General features: G+C 49.5%; 1 pseudogene; it reads left to right on the top strand.

The window, feature by feature from the left end:
- Positions 1 to 20,271, top strand: part of LOC140681564 (uncharacterized) — a 115,951-nt pseudogene that overhangs the window by 33,800 nt on the left and 61,880 nt on the right.

The raw sequence follows: 20,271 nt of genomic DNA, 5'->3' as shown, positions 1-20,271 counted from the left end.
CGAGGAAGGGCTTTCTGTAACTTTTTCTTGCCTTTGTATCTTGCTTTGTGATCGCTTGTTTCTGCTACAATTGACATGCCGCGCCGGGTTGCTCGCCGCCGCCGCCGCTGCTGCGGGGGGGCGAGGGGCCAGCACTGCTTCTCTCCCATCTCCGCCCTCTATCACTGCGTGCCAAAGCAGCTGCCCCAGCTCTTGCGATTCGACTTTACTAAAAATCAGCGAAGGTTTTTGCAGCTTGCCTTTGCTTCTCGCCCAAAGGACCAACTGTTCTAAATCGGCTTCTTTAACTTTTTCAGCTCTCTTTGAGAGAATATGAAAGAGAAGCTGCACTGAAGCCTGCAGATCCCCATCCATGGTGAACTTTCACCCTCTCTTTCTGTCCGCGGCTTACCTTCAAACCTCTGCGGGTTGCTTCGCTCTCGCTTTTCTTCGGCAAGGCAGCAACTCCGCTCCAGCTCTCCGGCCCCGGCCACGTCCACACCCGCCGTTCGGGTCTCTTGTGAACGCCGAGGTCTTCCCACTGCTCCAACGGACTCTCGCAAACAAACAACAATGCGAAGAGTCTTTTTCCTCCCGTTGGGAAACGGCCCAATTCGGAGTTTGGAGACTTCTGCTCCGTTCCACCTGATCCCCGTTCACAAAAAGTGAATTTGGGATCCCGGTCCCGTCACCATGAGGCGATTTGGACCTGAATTTTCGTCGCGCGACTCAAACTCAGCTGCCCGTTACTCTAAAAGTAATTTGGCAGCCTTTTCGGAGCCTCCTGAGTCCCTGGTCCGGGCGCCACTTAAAGCCAGGGAATCTCAGAAAAACGGAAAGCTGGACAAGACAAACGCAGGTTCAAACCAATGTGGTTAATCAAGCGTTTTCCCTTTATTCAAGATAAGGCGGTAGTTTATATAAGCTTCCACATAGTTTACAGAAACAAAGACACTCTAATTGGTAGGCTAACATTGTTTACCTTTCCCTTAAAACGGCCTACACTTTACACCATAAAACCTATACTAATTCACACCCAGACAACTCAGTGGTCCCCACAACACCTTAAGACTATTTTCTATCTGCGCCACAAGCCCTGAATTTCTAACTGCGTCAGAGGCTTTGAAGGCCACACCAGGCCTCAATCTGAGGCCTAGCCTGGAGTAGCTCAACTTTCACAGTTCATGCCCTCTTTCTTTCAAAAATGCTGCAACAGAACAGGAATTTCCTGGCTCTACTGCTTACTTCTACTGATGGCAGGAGAAGAAATACTGATCTTCCCCTCTACCTCTGCCACTAACATTCAGTATAATATTTGATGACACTCTTCCTTTGGGTGTTTCCAGGACTCCTGGTTAAATGGCCATATCTAAGAACATCTCTTAATTTTGGGCAGCTGCATGTATGTCCTTCCCATTGCTCCAAGATTTCCTTCTGCAGCTGTTCTCTGGTCATTCCAATTCATCTCCCTTAAATGCCTTCATGCTTTGAGCCTTTGGGAGTTTCCCAATTTTTCAGAAGTTTAAATAACTCCTTTCTCAGCATCTTAGTTGTAAGTTTTATCTATCACCTCTTCTTATGCCTTTGTCTAAAATCCTTCCTGTATGGCAATACCTTGTAGATGGTGGACATATCAGATGCTGCCGGGATGTTGCAAGGAGCAGAGGGAAGCGTTCTGGTTGATTCAATTTATCATAATCACATTTTTTGATGTTGGCCATGAAGAAAAATTTTTCTGCGCCCTCCTGCCGCCGCTGCTGTGTGAACTGGCCGAGGAGAGATCGAGCAGGGGTGGGAAAGGTCTGCAGGAGGTGCCGGGGAGTCTGATGGGGCAGGGCGGAGCACCCCCAACCATGGCTGGGCGGGCGGCCACGACAGACAAAGGCAGGGGCAAGGGCAGGGGCAGGGGCAGGCGCAGGGGAAGGGGTAGGTATGGGGAGAGAGCAGAACAAAACCTGCTCTGTATGATTGCTTAACTTTGCTAACTTCTGGCAGCTTGAATATTTCCCTTAATCAGAGAGAGCTGATAGGAATGGACAAGAAAAACCAGACCCTTCCATATCAGTGGGCATGAACATTGCCATCCACAAATAAGTGTTTAGGTTAAGACTACCCAGAGACAAGCAGCATTGCATAAGAAGCCAAACAAATACCAAAAACATTTCTTTGGTACTGGAAGCAAAAATGTCTTGAGAAGGAAAATGTAATAGCATCCTACTAATAGTAATTTGCATGTTAGTTAATTTACTTGTACTAAAAATGATGCCAGTCACATGCAGCCCTGCCTCCCTGGCAGGATGGAGCACTGGAGGGAGTGGGGGTGTGGTAATTAGCCAAGTTTTCCTTGGTATCCAGACTGGTCCCATTGTTCCATGTTCTCCTTCTGCTTCTAGGATGGTGCATCGATTCAGAAAACTGGATGCAAAGGTACTTCTGTCCCAGATTGCTCCGGGGAATGTGATTCTCTCTGGTAAAGCAGGGGGTGTGCCATGGCAAGGAAAATGAGCCTCCCAGAGTCATGTGCAGTCTTTGTCACTGTCACCAGGACCCCATTTTAATTGGGCTTTTTTACCGTGCTCTTTTGATTCCACAGATAGGAGTGTGTAGGACGTGTAGTGATTAGGACAGAAGGGAATGGTTTTGAACTGAGAGCAGGATTAGATGGGATAATGGGAAGAAATTCTTGACTGTGAGTTTGGGCCCACCCTGGCACAGGGTACCCAGAGAAGCTGTGGCTGCCCCTGGATCCCTGGAAGTATCCAAAGCCAGGCTGGTGTGTCTTTGAAAGAAGAGCTAGTATTAATTGTTGATGGTTATATTCATATTGTCTGATGTGAGAACCCCGGGATTGATTTGGGGCTCTAGTGTGGTGGTAAAGTTTCTCCTCCAACCTTTACTTCCAAAGAAAAACTCCGCAGCCTCTTGTTGTTCAGTCTCAAGGCAGTTTATTGCTAGTTATCTAAAAGATTGTCTTCGCCCGCTGTGGCTGCCTTGTTCAGCAGCCCAGGCAGAAACACACACACTCCTGACACCCTCACTGTCCGGTGTCTCCGTCGTCTCTCTCCCCGCCCAGGGCTGCTGCTATCTTTTATATGATATATTACGTGTTATATGTTTACAGATTTTCCCCAATACCTACTATCTATGTTACAATGTGCTTTTCTACTCTAAACCAATCTGTGAATGCCAACATCACCAAGAACATGGAGGTAAGGAAGAAGAAGGAGGAAGAACAGGATCAGGTCCACTTTCCTCCATCTTAGAACTCCTGACCCCCCTGTACAAAGTAAAACCCCCCTGTACAGGTGTTAAAACCCCCCTGTACAATACTAAAAAATTTTCCCCTCTAATTTGTAACTACTTTTACTATACCATCTAACCCTCTGTGACCGCTTGTTCCACCTTCAAAGTTGGTAACTCATTCCATGGCTCAAACTCAAAATCACAGCTGTTTCCAGCTGCTTGCTAGGGTCTAAAATGCTTCTGACCAAGGCCTGGAACCTCTGAAAATGTCTGAGGGACATTTTGAGTTCCGACAGTCTGATACTGGGGAAGAAAGGAGACCCAAATTCTCTTCCTCATTTGTGTTTTTCTTTATGAAAAATACAGTTTTCCATTGGGGTTTTCTATCAAGTTTTGGCACTGTTTAAAATACCTTGTTTTGCTTGCTTGCCTCTGAATACCTGTGACTAACCCAAGGTTATTTTTGTTGCGTTTGTGTTGGAGGGCCTCTAGAAAATGAGGGGCTGCTGTGCTGGATCCTTTACCCTTGGTATCTTTTAACTCTGAAGAGCAGGCCCCAAAGGATGACCAAAGTCCTTGTGCTGTGTCTGTGCTGCTGAGCTGGGCCGGGCTCCTGGCCCAGAGGCAGCACCTGGCAAGGGCAGCGCTGCAAAGAGACAGCTCTGGCCAGGAGCAGCTCCTGTGCACAGCCCAGCAGGGCTGGGGCACTGCCAAGGCATCCCAGGGACACGAGCAGGCACAGACAGAGCTCACAGGGGCTGTGTGATGTCCCAGAGGGGGCTGTGTCACAGTGGCACATCTGTGGCTGTGTCACAGAGGCCCAGAGCAGCTGCGAGGTCAGAAAGGGGCTGTGTGACAGCACAGAATGGGTTGTTTGAGGTCACAGATTGGGCTATGACACCACAGAGTTTGTTGTGTGAGATCCTTAAGCAGCTACACCATCATACAGGGGACTGTGTGACAACACAGAGCAGGCTGTGACATCATGGCATGGCTATATGCCAGCATAGAGCAGGCTGTGAGGTCAAAGTGTGTGCTGTGACATTACAGAGTGGCAGTATGACATCACAGAGAGGGTTTTGTGACATCTCTGAGGGGGTTGTGTTATCATAGGTCTGGCTGTGATATCATAGAGTAGGGTGTGAGGGCCATAGAGCCGACTCTACCATCATAGAGGGTGGCTGTGTGACACCAGAGTGGGTTGTGACATCATTGGGTGCCTGAATATCATCACAGAGCAGACTGTGACATCACAGAACAGACAGTGACATCACAGGCTGTAAGAGACAGCCCAAATTTTCCCTAAGACCCAGAGACTAAGACCCTGAAGACCCTGGCAGGAGTTCTGGCCTGGTTGATGTGGATGCTTGCCAAGTGATTGCTTGCAGGTGTGCTTGCAGTGCACACGATGCACCGCTTTGAGCAGGGACTGGCAATTAGCGGCTTGCTCTGTACGCTTACACCGGCTTCACGATCCCCGCTCCCCATGAATTTGCCCACCTCTTGGCCAGATACCACTCACTTTAGAGAACTTTGGTGACCCCCCCCAGGGAAGATCCCTCATCTGCCTCACGACCACCATCAAAAACGGAGATTGAAGCCCCCCCCCACACCAAGGACTGAGACCCTTAAAAGTCTAACACAGAGGCGATGGCCTGACTGAAGCAGGATGTCTGCCAACTGTTACCTGCAGATGTGCTCGCTGGACCAAGACTGGTTTCCCATGGAAAGCAGTCCTGAAGAAATGGGTCCTGCTCACTGCTGGGACTGGTTTGTCCTGTTTGGAACACGGCTGTCTGTACTTGTTCTCAATGGACTTAATCTCCACTGTCCTGTACCTGCTCCCTCGACCAACTAAAAAAGAGCCCTGAGTTAACCAAAGTCTTTGAGATTCTTCTCAACGTTTCAAGACGGATCTATTGTCTGAACCATGAGGATTTTGTCTCTCCATTTGTAGTTATTCCTCTCCACTCTTTCTCTCTCTCTCTTTCTATCCTTTATCTCCTTTCTAATCCTTCTATGGCATTTGCTGTGGGCACTCAATAGAAGGTGCATTTGTTTTGATTGATACTGAAAATCCCTTCTATGTTGTTTTTGCACTCTGAGATCGGGAAAATGAATCATCATGATTCCCGTTTACACTAGAGGATCATGACACGGCATGACTTTGTGATAGCAGAGTCTTCTGTGACATCCCAGCGCAACTGTATGACATCACAGAATGATAGACCAGCATTGGCTTTGTGACATCCCAAGGGGGATTTGTGAGATCCCAGAGTGGGCTGTGACATCACAGGGCCTGTGTGAGGTCACTGGGAACGTCACTTCAACCCAGCTCCCGCTCACAGTTCCTCTCAGAGAAGTCCAAAGCTGCTCGTGCACAGTGGGATCACCTGATCCCTGGGTCTCCACACCCCTGGTGCCGCAGCCTCTCCCTGAGGATGTTCTAGGAGATCAACCCCAGAGCCTGACACGGGGACGGGGGGTCGGCGCTGTGGGGGCTGGGACAGGGAGACAGGGGCCCCCTAGCAGCATCCCTGTGCCCCCAGGGCCAGAGCTTGGGCCAGGGCTCCTTCACCCTGTTATGAATGAGGGCTTGAGAGCACTTTAAAAATCCCCAGCAGGGGATAGCATAAAACAGATTTAATATTAAGTGACAGCATGTTCTGGTTTGAAAGCAAAACCAGTGAGAGTCTCCAAGTCAGAAATACAATTTATTGGGAAAAGGGGAAAAGGACAAAAATACATGCAATAATACAAAGGGAAAGACTACTGACAAAGTCAGAATACAACCTGGCCAGCGTGCTGGTAGCAGTCCAAATTGGAGTAGCTGCAGTCCTCTTGGGATGGCAGATGTAGTTGCTGTGTCTTCTCGGAGAACCTGTGAAAAGGCTGCCCCTCTGTCTAGAAATCCCCAGTTTTATCCAGGTTGGAATGCCTAGCTCCTCCCCCCTGGGCAGAGCATCTTACAATGGGTCGTTATGAGTCACGAGGTGTGTCCTTAATCACCTGCTCCTGGACAGTGTTATCTCTGAGTCATGCGGCAAGGCATTGATGGGGCTGTTAACAGCAGATAAGGAAAACTGCCCCAAGGCAACTCCTACTCAGATGGTAAATAGGAAAACGTTCTTTTTTTAATCTTGGACACAGCACCACAGAGTTCCTTGGCAAGAGTCACTCTGCCCCTGACTGGACACTTCAGGCACACCAAGGAAACAAAGCAACAACAAAACCAAACAAAACCCTGGCAATCAAACCAGAAATGAGCCAAACAAAAACTGTCTCGGTGTCTGTGTGTCTCTGTGTGTGTGTGAGTGTGTGTGTGTGTGTCTGTGTTTCTCTCTCTCTGTGTGTGTGTGTGTGTGTGTGTGTGAGAGAGAGAGAGAGAGAGAGAGAGAGAGAGAGACAAAGGAACAGTGAGGGCAAGGATAAAAGGAATACAGCCTAAAACTTAAACACAACTTAAACTTAACAGGACTTTACAGGTACCTTAGACTTCAGCATTTAGCAGAAGAACAGCACTTAACAGCATTTAACTTTACTTATAACCTAGGACATAATGATTTAGCAGTGGAATAACACATACTTAACAATATTCAACTTCACTTATAACTTCTATTCAACTTCACAACTTACACAGAAGAACAACTCTTAGCAGCATTGAACTTCTCTTACAGCTTGTGACTTAACCTTACCTACAGGCCTGACTGGCTCAGCTCTCCACGGCAATCAAACCCCTCAGACAGCAGCATTTCCGCCACATTTTCCTGAGCACAGGCACTGCTGTGTGCACACAGACACAAAGAGTCACTACAAGGCACCTGTGAGAAATCCCCCTGAGCAAAGGGAAATGCTCCCTGTGGAGCCATTGGCACCTCCCCAGGGGATGAAGGGTTGAGTCTGGAGGAGACAGTGTTTGTGATGATCTCCAGAGGAGCTGAGCCCAGAGGATGTTGGCCAAGGCTGGGACCCAGCAAGCATTTCTCAGCTGGCAGGGGGAATGCACCAGCAAAGGCCCCATGGAACCAAAGGATCATTGTGACACTGTAGGGCCTTGTGAGATCAAGGAACCATTGTGACACTGTAAGTTTTCATGGATTAATGGAGACCACTGTGACACTGCTGGCCTCATGGAAGCAAGGGGACCCTACTGATGCTGTGTGGCTCAATGGAATGTAGGCAGCATTGTGACACTGTGAGGCCCCATCCAAACAAGGCTCCATTGGGACACTGGGAAACCCCATAGAAAAAGTGCTCCAGGGTGACACAGAGAGGCTGCCTGTAATCAATGGTCCATTGTGACACTGTGGAGCCAAAGGAGACCGTTGTGACACTGCAAACCCCCATGGTCCATTGGTCCAAAGGTGTCGGAATCTATGGGTATTGGTGATTCCGAGATTGTAGAAAGTCTCTGTCTTTCTGCCCCGTTGCCAAAGAAGAAGCCATAATTCATCTGTGCTGTTTTCAAGGTTGTTTATTCTTGCTTATCTCTAACATGTTCTGCTGCCCTGCCGCAGGTCTGTCCTGCAGGGCAGCGTGCGGGACTCTGCCCCCATTGGGATGTTACAAACATTATATACCAGAAACTACTTGTGCTATATTTACAATAATGTGCCAATATCTATCATCTACGTTAAACTGTGTGTCCCCAGCCTAAACCAATAGAAAAATGCCAACACCACAGTGAAACATGGAGGGCATGAAGAAGGAGGAAAAGGACAAGACACACCCAATTTCCTCCATCTTGTCCCCTCTGAACCCCTAATCTAGAAACCTAAAATTTTACTTTTGCACCCGTGTCACACTTAATTATTACTCTTATCAAACACTCAAAGCTTGTAATTCATCCTGTTAGATTGAAAACTCCTCTCCATGGACAGAGATCACAGACAGTGTCTCTCGGGGCACTGTACAGGGGGGTTCCTGACCCCTGCCAGGGTCCCAGACCTGCCAGGGCAGCCAGAGGGAAGCCCTGGATTCCCCCACAAAGGTCCATTGTGACATTGCAGGACTCATGGAACAGAGGAGTCACGTGACACTGTGGGGCCTGTGGAACCATGGAGACCATTGTGACACTGCAAGGCCTCATGGAATCATTAGGACTGTTATATGCGTGTAGGATAAGTCGTGCAAATAAAATTGTCATCTATTTTATAGTTATGTACTGTTAAGTTATACTCTTATATGAAGTTTTTAAAATGCACAAGCCTGCCACAGTGATTGCAACACAATGTCAACACCACATGAGCAAGAGAAGGAGGACTTTATTTACAAGCAAATGAAAGTGGCCAGCCTGGAGATGGATCATCCATCAAGGTGGTCCGAGGAATGCCTGGACAATAAATACATGATAAATATCTGAGACTGAGATAGTCAGTGCCATCAGGGAGATACATCTCAAAACCAAATTCCTGGAATGCGATCACAGGTCTTTATCACTCTCGGGACATGTATTGTTCAACTTGCCACAGAGAAAAGAACTCCACGTGAATACATGCACTCCAAAAAGGAAGACAAGGAACTCTGCCTCGGGCAAGAAAAATTGTAGAAAAATCGGTCAGACAGGACAGGCAGTGTGAAGCATAGAGGACCCTCTGCTGCAGTAGTCAAACGAGTGTCTCATCCAGTGCCAATCCCAGGCTCAACACTGACTTTTTTGAAATGTCTTTTTTTTTCCCCTCAAAATTTATATTTGGTACATTTAATAAATTTTATTAAATTAATAACTAATAACTTGGAATCTTTCATTTATAACATGTTTATCACATTCTGTTTCTCACGATAAGCACAGCTACCCAAACATAAAGTTGACAAGCAATGAGTTAATGGATCCAGCTACTGTTAACTACGAACAAACCTATTTATCTATTTCTGCTAACTCAGTAACATCTAATTTAACTATCATAACTTGCCTAAAACTCTTAAATCTTCAAAATAAATGCCTCACAGAGGATCAGAAACGAGACATCACACCATGATCCATGTGATCAAGTGAAGCCAACTTTACTATTCAGAAATCTATATTTATAATATCTTCTAATGTCCACGTCCCTCTAGCTAATACATGATTTACCAGTCCTAACAGTACACACATCTAAGACTAAATGCTAATTGGATACCTAATTCTACACACACATTGCTGTGGTCATCTGGCCCACTCTTAGTCCTCTTTATTTCCCACTTTTTCAAACTTTGCTGACAACTTGCTGATTCTCGCTAACTCTTCTTCTGTCTACAAGTATTCACTGTCCTTGGTCCTTGAATGGATTACTTTGTTATCAGAAGACTGGATTGTGCCTCTGCTGAATGTGTCCATTGTCCTGCAAAAATTGCTCAGCATCCCCCAGTTTGGCAGAACGTGAATTGGCTACTCAGGTGAACTTGGAGTTTGATAGATTGCACTTGTTAGTGAAGAACTTTGAATGTGTTCATGTTTCCGCAAGCAAGAAGGGTTTGAGCAGGCTGCCTGAGGTGTATCAACAGCTTGCACCATGACCAAGTGCGGGAGTGAAGACCTGCCTTCCGAGGACCTGAGAATTGTTTGTGCTTGACGATGAGAAGAGAAACAGGGAGCATGAGATTGAGAGCACACCAGAAACATCACCTCCTGAGCCGGACAAGGACACCTTACCAGAGACATCCCCAGCTCAGACAGAGAACCTCAGAGAACAGACACTGGCAGACATCGTTACCATGACTGTTCCTGACCAAAATCCACCTTATCCTTCCTGTGGTTCCTGGGTGAACTGTGTGTTGGGCTTGATTGAACATCTGAGGGTAGCCCATGGGAAAAGGAGGGTTTGTTTTCGGTGTGCTAAATGTGGGTAAGAGATGAGTACTTATCACAGCATTGTTTTTCACCTTCCTAAATGCAGGGAAACAGCGGAAATGGCTTCAGCCAGGGAGTGGATCTGTGAGGTATGTGGCAGGGACTTCAAGACAAAAATTGGCCTGAGACAACCCAAAAGATTGGCACACTCATGGGTTAGAAATCAGGAAAGGGTCGGCGTTTCCCACCCAAAACAGACTTCCAAGCCAACAGAAGATGGTGGAGTAAAGAGAAGGAAGAACTCCTGATAAGACTGGAGGCCCAGTTTGAGGGGAACAAAACCATCAAAAAACTCATTGCAGGACACACATCACAACCAAAATGGCTAAACAAATCAGCACTAAAATGAGATTTCTGCTCAAGAAACCAGCTGAGGATGTAGATAAGGAACCTGGAATAAGTCATGGAACCAGGAGAGCCTCTGTGTGCCTGAGAAGGGACTTGGCCATTGATCTTGAGAGGAGTCAGATGCCTGGGAGACCAGCAGCTGGAAGGAAAACAGATCCCAAGATGAGTCACCACCCTGATAAAGATAACAACAGCTGGGAAACACCAACCGACAGAGGGAGGGGCAGCTGCAGGCCCATTATCTCAGAACCCTCAGTGAATTGCTATCATCTGGGGCAATTCACACCTTCCCAAGGGAATTTCAAGAACTTTCTAGGTGCCCACAGCAGCCTTGGGGCTCTGTGCCCCATGGCCTCCTTGCTGGGCAGCCTCTGCCAGCTCCTGCAGAGCCCGTGGCACCTGTGGGGCTTCACAGACAGCCCTGCCCCAGTCTCTGCTGGCCTCTGGGCCAGCAGAGAGGCTGGCTAAGGCTGGCCATGGCCAGGAACAGGCCCTGAGCCCCGCAGGAGGATGGAGCTGGGCCACAGCCAAACACAGCCCAGGGCAAACCTGCACTCAGCAGCCAGGGCTGCGCACAGCTGGGGACAGATACTAGCAGTGACAAATGTCCTGGGACCCCTCCCTGCTCTGTCCATGACCCCAAGGGCACAGAGCAGCCTCCTCTCTCGGGCTCTTGCCTGTTTTCAATGCCTTGCCCAGGTGCTGGCCCTGCCCCACAAGGCCTGGGCTGAGTCCTGCCCCTGCACACTCTGCCAGGCTGAGATGGACACTGATGGTTTCTGTGCCAGGCTCTCCCAGCCCAACCCAGCTCCCTGCAAGCTCTGCCAGCTGCCCTGAGCTCTGGGCAGCACCAAGGGCCTCTCCCCAGCACAGCCCAGCCGGCTCTGGCCCCACAGCTCTGCTCAGGCCCGGCTGCTCTGGGCACTGCCCCACGGCCTCAGCCCCTGCCAAGGGCACAGCAGCAGCTGCAGCTCAGCCAGGACTCAGCCCCAGCCATGGGGGAAGGGGCTTGGCCAAGGCTGTTATGTTTAGTAGATATAATTTGCGCCATTTCTAATATGATATATGTGATATTGAATATTTGTTAGAGTACACATGTTTGTATTCGGATTTCCCCCCTCACAGGCGCAGGTGAGACTGGGTGTAAATTGGAAACTGATTTACAAGTAAGAAGGTACTCGCCAGGAGATGGGCCATGTCTGGGGAGATACAGAAACCCCAGGTGCTGATCGTTAGCGTGAACGACCCGAGATGGATATCATGGAAATCCTGAGGCAGATACATGTGAATACAGCGTTCCCGTAAATTTCATCAAAGGATTCAACAAACTCCAGACAGTGATTTGTTCTCCCTCATCACCAAAAAAGAAAATCTTATTAACATATGGACTCTGAATAGAAGAAAATACTGATTGCTGAAATCTTGGCCTCAGGCGGAATTTTCCCTATAAAAACTGCTTGTACCAGGATGGAGGCGTGTGGGCAGAGAGGAAAACCTCTGCTGAGGCTGACCTCTTTGTTGCACACCCAGGGCCGACCCCGGGCTCGGCTCTGTTCTTTCCTTGTGGCGGGCTAGATAAAATTTGATTGTAAAATAAATATTTTATTTTTCATATTAATTTGGCTGGACAAATTTTCATTTATAACAAGGCCAAAGGAGCTCCCTGGCTGCCCTGCTCCCCTCTGGCTGAGGTGCTGAGAGCTCTTTCACCTCTCCTGCACCAGAAATACTCAGGGTTGTACTCACAGAGTCAGTGGACATTGGGACGTTCCAGCTTCAGGAGATCACTCCAGGAGCTGCAGCTGCATTGTCCTGCAGCCAGAGGTTCCTGTGCCAAGGGCTGGCAGTGATTCTGCCCCAGACACTTCTCAGCACCTTCCCAGCCCTGACTGATTGAAGCTCTCTGTGCCTGTGTACTGTGCCCGGGCTGGCTGCAGGCAGTGCCCCAGCCCTGCTGGGCTGGGAGAAGAGCTGCTCATCAAGAGAAATGATCCTTGGAAGCTCTTGGTGTTCAGGAGCTGCTTCTGTGCCAGGAGCCTGGCCCAGCTCAGCAATACAGACACAGCACAAGGACTTCAATGACCCTCTCTGGCTTTGTGCTGAGGCCCTAGGCATCAGTCCCTGGGAAGGAGCTGAAGAAACCTCTCAAAAACTCAAGTCAGAATCCAACTCCAAAGTTTCTTTGACTTTTAATGAGTCTGAATGAGGGACACAAATGAGAAAGTGTCTCCAGGCCCCAGACAGAGCATAGAATTGGAGGCAGTGATGACAGGTGGGGACAAAGAGAAGCCAAGTCTCAGTGCCCTGGGGCACAGCAGCTTCTGTGCCACCAAGGGCTATCAGGAGACACCTTGTGCTGAGGCACTGGGGCTTCCTGCACAGCCGCAGCCAGGCTGGGCACTGTCACCTCCTTATCCTGCCCTCAGCATCTCCCCCTAGCCCACATCCCAGTGGCCTCAAGGATCTGCTGGAAGGAGTCCCTGGGGAGCCTTGGTCAGGAATGGCCCTGGGGCCTCCTTCATGCTCAAAGGGACTGCAGGTTTTTCGAAAGACTTTGGTTTTTGCCTTGGAGACTCTGAGAGTTTTGTTCAATCATGGCCTCCAATTAGCTGCTGTAATTAGTCCCTGGAGAGGCTTTGTCAGTAACAACAGAGCATGGGCTCATTAATGCTTCAAGGAACTCAATTATTTTAAGGTACTTGGTGTTTCCCCTCTGATACAGACTCTGTGAGAGGTTTGTGCAATCATGGCCTCAATTAATCTCTTTTAACGAGTCCTTTGAGAGCTTTGTACTGACACTCAGTGGGGCTCATTAATGCTTTGAGATACTCAGTTGTTAAAGTACTTTGGAATATCCTTTCCACACTGAGTCTCTGAGAGGTTTTTGTGCCATCCTTGCCTCCAATTCACTCCTCCAAGGAGTCCATGAGGAGCCTGTGTTGGGGATGGTCCTTAGTGGGACCCATTAATGCCTCAAGACTTTGACTCCTGGAAAGGCTTGTGCCATCTCCTCTCAGGCCCTGAGGTTCCAGGGCTCAGCTCCAAATGCACCACAGGGCTCATTAGGATCAAGCAAGTCCTCACAAACCATGGCTCTGCCTTGATTTCTCTCTGCTCTAGTGCCATTCATTAAGAAGGTTTTCTACAATATTTATGGAGTGATATTTTAAAGAGCTTCTAGGAAATATGTATTCCTGTTTTAAAGGGTCTCTTTTATTGCTGTTCTTATTACACAAGAGGAGATTACAGAATGCAGTGACTGATAATGATCCCAGGACTCTTTTCAGGAGGTCTGGCCTGCTCAGAAAAGCTCTGCCTGGAGGTCTGACCCAGCATGGACAACCTTGCTCCACATTCCCCAAGCCCATCCTGTCTCTCTTCACTCACCTGGGACCTGCTTTGCTTGGAGAACTGGCTGCACTCAGGAATAAAGGGCCTTTCTTTCTTTTTGTTTTATAGCAAATCCTGAGTTTCCCCATTGAAAACAGATACCCTCTGTAAGAGGCAATCTGAAGACCCTCACTCATTTGCCTGCCGATTGCCACGAGAAGGAACTCCCTTCCCCCACTGCAGTTCTGGCTTGGAGAAGGCAACAGTGCAGGTGCAGCCGCTGTACCGTTACGTTCTGTTCCGAACGAGGCCCGGCAAGAACTTGGCAAGGACTTGCCGAAGACCCAGCGTGGACCCAGCTCAGAGCGGCCCTCTGCCTTTCCTGCTTCACTCTCCACCTTTAAGCCAAATGAACTGTTGGGGTGACTCTGGTGGTCTTTCACTGAAGACCCCTCATCTGCCTCCTTAACACCGTGACAGACGGAGATCAAGAACCCTCTCCCCAAGGACTGAGACTGAGACCCCTACCACAGAGAGTGGTGGTGGGGGGGAATGACATGACCTGTTCTTCTCCAGTAACTTCAATGGACTTATTCATCATTGTGTTTGTTCAGCCTGGATGATTTTCCGTAGATACACCTGTTCCCCCCATAGCAATTTCAATAGACTCTCATTGTTCCCCCCTTTCCCTCTGTGGACTATAACTGGACCCCTGGGTTGGGCAGGATTTTGGAGACTCTCCCCAACACAACAAGACGGATCCCCATCGTCCGGACCACTGAGGACCTCGCCTGTGTTGGCAGCTATTCCCATCCCCCCTTCTCTCTCTCTCTCTCTCTCTCTCTCTCTCCCTCTCTCCTTTTTATTTCTTTTCTGACCCCACTATCGCATTTATTGTTTTTTGGCCCTTAATAAAGGTGCATCTGTTGTGATTAAACTGATAGTCCCCTGCTGTTTGTCTTTTGCACTTTGGGATCAGCTAACGAACCTTCACGACACCCCGCTATAAGCGGATCGTGACACCCTCCTCAAGTGTGTTGCAAACTCAAGGTGGCCAAGTGCCTCCAAGACCACTCCAGATCTGCCCTGGGCCAGCTGTGAGGGTGGATCATCAGCCCAACCTGCACTGGGCCATTGCAAGGGACTCTTGCCATGGTCACTGCACTGACCCCACTGCTGGGTTTGGGTGCCATGGCAACCCTCATCGGTTCAAGTTTCCTTGGAAACCACGCCAGGACCCCTTTCTGCAGCCAGGTTCCATGGCCACTTGCCTGCAGAGCTGTTACTGCCCTCGGCTGCCATGACAGCCCTCAGGACAAAGTGGTGCCAGGGCTGTTCCAGGCACAATTGCAGTGCCACTCCTTGGTGCCACCAGGTGCCACAGCAACAGCCAAAGGGACCCATTCCTTAGTTTGGTGCCACAGCAATCAATGCCTGGAGGCATTGTGATGGTTGTTTGCCATGGAAACATACCCTGGGCCTTTCTTCACATCTGCTGTCACAGCCCAGAGACAGAGGGGATTCCTTGCCGGGGCCTTGTGCCATAGGCACCTGCCCTGTGCCACGCTGGCCGGTCAGGAACCGCGGAACCAGCAGCAAACGGCAGTGCCAGGGCCAAGGACAGGTCAGGCAGACAGAAAGGGGCAGTGCTGGGCACTGTTTCCATGGCAAGCCTCACTGGGTGTGACACCTGGGACACCTTTCCTGTCAGGTGCCATAGAAACCCCTTTTTGGGAGTGATGGCACGGACACTGGCACTGAGACGCTGCTGGGCCAGGTGCTGAGCACAGGGCTGAGCACACAGAGATGGTTTTGCTCTTGCTGAGCTCCCACTGAGCCAAGGCCTGTCCTGCCCCCCTGGGCCACGCTGGGGAGGGGCTGGGGCTGGCAGGGAGGTGTGGAGGGGACACAGCCAGCACAGGTGACCTTGCTGGCCCTGGAATACCCCAGCCCATAGGACATCTTGGTCAGTGTATAAAGTGGGGGGAGTAAGGAGCAAGGGGAATTTTTGGAGTGAGGGCTTTTGTCTTCCTAGGTAACTCTTAGGCAGGATGGGGCCCTGTTTTGCTGGTGCACAAGGTAAGCACCAAAAACACAGACACCAACCTAAGGAAGTGTGTAATTTATAGAATGCAAAACAGCAAAAAACTGACAAAAGGAGAAGCTCTGCAAAGGACATAGTCATTAGCCAAAGCTACAAAACCAGCTCAGCAATGCACCCAACCATCACTACCAAAGATTGCCTACATTGATTAAGATAGATTTAGCAGCAGTATCTCTCAGACTTTACCATCACCCAGACCCACACAGCAGCTTGGAAGAAGCTGTTGCAGCCAAGAACTGCAGAGCCACTCCTAGACACTGGAAATTCCTGCAGGTGCCTCCAGCCCCAGATGAGTCGCCAGCCTTGCTGTGAGAGGGCCCAGCTCTGATACTGCTCAATAAACAAACTGACAGCAGTGTGGGAGCATCTGTTTTCATCCTCCTCTTGGGTCCCTCCCAAAGCCTGGCCAGGGCCCAAGGAGGAACCAAGGGAGCTGACTTTGATCCTACAGCCCCAAGCCAGATGGGGCCTTGTCCACCTTCTAAATACAGAAAGGTAAAGCCATGTTTGACTAATGAACACATCCAGTGATGATATTGCTAATAATGCATTGTTCAGGAGCAGCTACAAATACAAAATTGGATTAGAAAGTTCTCTTTGGTTACAAGATGCAGCTGAAGATGTGTAATCAGTTCCTATCTGTTAGAGGTGGTGTGCCCAATTCTGTTAATTGGGCAGTTTACTTTATCTCTTCCATAACCAATCATCTCTCCGGGAAATATCTTCTGCTAATGGGCCATTGTATGTCACTGCATGACTGATAAAAATGAAATCATCCCATTGTGAGATGCTCCACCCAGTGGGAGGAGCCAAGCATTCCTGCCTGGATATAATCTCAGACTTCAAACACCACAGCCAGCCTTTTCCCACTGCATTCTCAGAGGAGCAGCTTTTCTTCTGCACTGGATTCCCATAGGAAGATTCCCAACAACACCACTACTGGACCTACAGAGGCAAACTCCACCCTGCTCCAGGATCACTGCTTGAACAGAAGCACACCTGTCACTGCAGGAGGACTGCAGCCACCATTTAATTGGACTGCTGCCAACACCCTGACCCACAGTGTGTCAGGTCATATTCTGACTCGGTCAGTGTTTTTTCTTACGTTTGTCCCATTGCATTTGCATTTTTGATATTCTCCTAGTGAAGGACTGCTCCCTTTGGCACACAGGCAAATCCCATCCTGCCTTTTTCCTTCCTTGCCAGACAAGGAGCTGAAGATGGAGTCCAGAGTTGACAAATCCCCATGGCAGAACCTCATGGAAGAGGCTGTTTTGAGCGGCTCCATGGAACAGGAATCCAATGGGGAGGAAAAGCCCCAGAGATCCCACAGGAGGAGGGGCTGCAAACCCAGCCCAGGGTGCTCTGAGGAGGAAAGACCCAGCCTGTGCCAGGAAGGTGGACAGAGCTTCAGCAAGAGGTCAGAGCTGGTGGTCCATGAGCATCTTCAGAATGGGGAGAATCCCTACAAGTGCTTGGAGTGTGGAAAGAGCTTCAGACAGAGCTCTGACCTGCTCCGCCACCAGATGATCCACACGGGGGAATGGGCCTATGAGTGTGGGGAGTGTGGGAAGGGCTTCAGGTGCAGCTCTGAGCTCATCACCCACCAACGCATCCACACCGGGGAGAGGCCTTACGAATGTCCTGAGTGTCCAAAAAGGTTTCACACCAGCTCCCAGCTCCTTCTGCATCAGCGGATTCACACAGCCGAGAGGCCCTTCCGCTGCCCTGACTGCGGGGAGGGCTTCAAGCATAACTCCCACCTCGTCAGGCACCAGCGCATCCACACTGGGGAGAGGCCGTACAGGTGTCCCCAGTGTGGGAAGAGCTTCACCCAGAGGTCTAACCTTACCAGACACCAACGGAGGCACCAGTAAGAGAAGCCCTGCAAATGCCCTGACTGCAGGAAGAGCTTTGTCCAGCTTCATCCTCTATTGGAGGACCCATGTTGGGAAGAGATCTGGTGACCCATGTTCCCTGTGATCCATGCTGGGAAGACACCTTTTCCTTTTCCTGCCCCTGGCAATGACATGATGTGGGGTCAAATGACGTGAGGGTTTGGCCATTGTGTTGCAATTACATTCACTCTCACACTGATGTCATTGCCAGGGGCAGGAAAGGGACTGTTTCTTCCCCCTAAGGAGAAGGGCATCCTTTCCAGGAAGGAAGAAATACATGTCTGGGAAGAGACAGTCGGTGGTGATGTACTTTTCCCTGTAAATGGTTTTTCTTATGATTTCTGTGTTCAATATTGTTTCTGTTCCTGTTTGTTCCTTATCACATTGCTGTTCCCAATAAATTGTTCTTAGCTCAGGATCTTTGTCTTTTGTGCTTTCCATGGGAGGCAGGAGGGCAGCAAGCTGCACTGCAGTATTACTTGGAGCAGGAAATTGGGGAATCCCATTCCTAAACCTGGGCCCATGGAAACCAGGATTGCGAGCTGGTCCCAGCCTTGGTGGCCATGGCAACAGCCTTGGGAGTGGCTCCCTGGCTGGGGCTGTGGGAACCTCTTCACTCTGGTGCCCAGGGACAGGACTGGAGGGAACGGCTGCAGCTGAGTCGGGGCAGCCTTAACTTGGATCTCAGGAAAAGGTTTTTCCCCAGAGGCTGCTGGGGCACTGCCCAGGCTCCCCAGGGAAAGGTCACATCTCCAGGGCTCTCTGCACTCCAGCCACATTTGGACACCACTGTTAGGCCCAGGCTGGCATTGTTGGGGTGTCCTGTGCAGGGCCAGCAGTTGTATTCGAGGATCCCGATGTATTCCACCCAGCTCAGCCAAAAATTCTGTGGTTCTGGGATCCCATGACCCTGGGAATGGGCGTGCCAATGGTTGCCATGGCAACAGACTCTGGCTCCAGGCCTGAGCTGGTGTCCATGGCAACCACCTCTGCAATGGGGTCTCCATGGAACTGCCCAGGGACTGACCATAGCAACAGCAGCTGGGGATGGTTGCCATGGAAACTGACCATGGCAATGAGGCCTGGTGATGTTTGCCTGCTTAGTATCAGATTTGTCACACACACTCAGAGGGGTTCCATGAGGACTTTCCAAGACTCTCCTGGACGTTCAAGAGCTGGAATATCACACACAGAGACAGGGGCTCCATGGAGACCTCCCAGGGCTTTCTGAGGATGGCAAGGAACCAAGTAGTCAGAGGCAGTCACAGCCATTCCATAGTGACATCCCAAGGGGACCTTGGGCTCCAAAGGCACTGATCTGTCACAGACACTCACAGGGGCCCCACAATGACATCCCAGGAGTCCCCAGGCTGCCAAAGAGCCAGGGTGTCCAAGAGACTCACAGGAGTGCATGTCATGGGCAGAGAGGGAGCTTCAGGCAAAAGCTTTATTTCTTTAATGGAGAAACTCCTGCTGAGTCATGAGGTGGAAAAATGACATCCAGCAGCCACCCTGAGACCCACAAATCCTCCAGGAACCCTAGACTTCTAAAATTCCTTTAAGAGAGGAGCCTCTGAGTGGCTGGGTCCAATCCCAGCCCCAGACTTTCTCAGAGATATAAAAGATTGGACAGGTGGAATTGAACTTCAATTCAATTTGCCCCACAGGATTAGTGATGGAATACCAGATATATTCATATAAATATAATGGAACAATTCATACTGAGTGCTATCACACAGCACTTACAGGATGGCCAGGGTACCAGACCCAGTCAGCATGGGTTTATGTTGCAGCATTTTTGAAAGAAAGAGGACATGAGTTATGAGATTGGAGCTACTCCAGTCTAGGCCTCAGATTTGGGCCTTGTGAGGCCTTCAAGCCTCTGACGCAGTTAGAAATTAAGAGTTTGTGGCGCAGATAGAAATAGTATTAAGGTGTGATGGGGACCACTGGGCTGTCTGGGTGTGAATTTGTATAGGTTTATAGTGTAAGGTTTAGGCCACCTTAAGGAAAAGGTAAACAATGTTAGCTTGCCAATCAGAGTGCCTTTGTTTTTGTAAACTATGTAGACGCTTATATAAACTACCATCTTATCTCGAATAAACGAAGAACATTTGATTAACCACATTGGTTCAGATCTGCATTTGTCTTGTCCAGTTTCCCATTTTCTGAGATTCCCTGGCTTTTAGTGGTGCCCGGACCAGGGACTTGGGAGGCTCCAAAAAAGCTCCCAAATTACTTTTAGAGTAACGGGGAGCCAAGTTTGAGTCGTGCGACGAAAATTGAGGTCCAAATCGCCTTATGGCGATGGGACTGGGATCCCAAATTCACTTTTTGTGAACGGGGATCAGGTGGAACGGAGCAGAAGGCTCCAGACTCCAAATCGGGCCGTTCCCGACAGGAGGAAAAAGACTTTTCTCATTGTTGTTTGTTTGCGAGAGTCCACTGGAGCAGTGAAGACCCTGGCATTCATAAGGAATCCAAACAGCGGGTGTGGATGTGGCCGGGGCCAGGGAGCTAAAGTGGGAGTGCTCCCTTGC

This window comes from Taeniopygia guttata, chromosome 37 (assembly GCF_048771995.1).
Source record: "Taeniopygia guttata chromosome 37, bTaeGut7.mat, whole genome shotgun sequence".
Classification (NCBI taxonomy): domain Eukaryota; kingdom Metazoa; phylum Chordata; class Aves; order Passeriformes; family Estrildidae; genus Taeniopygia; species Taeniopygia guttata.
This window is presented reverse-complemented; position numbering and strand designations above follow the sequence as displayed.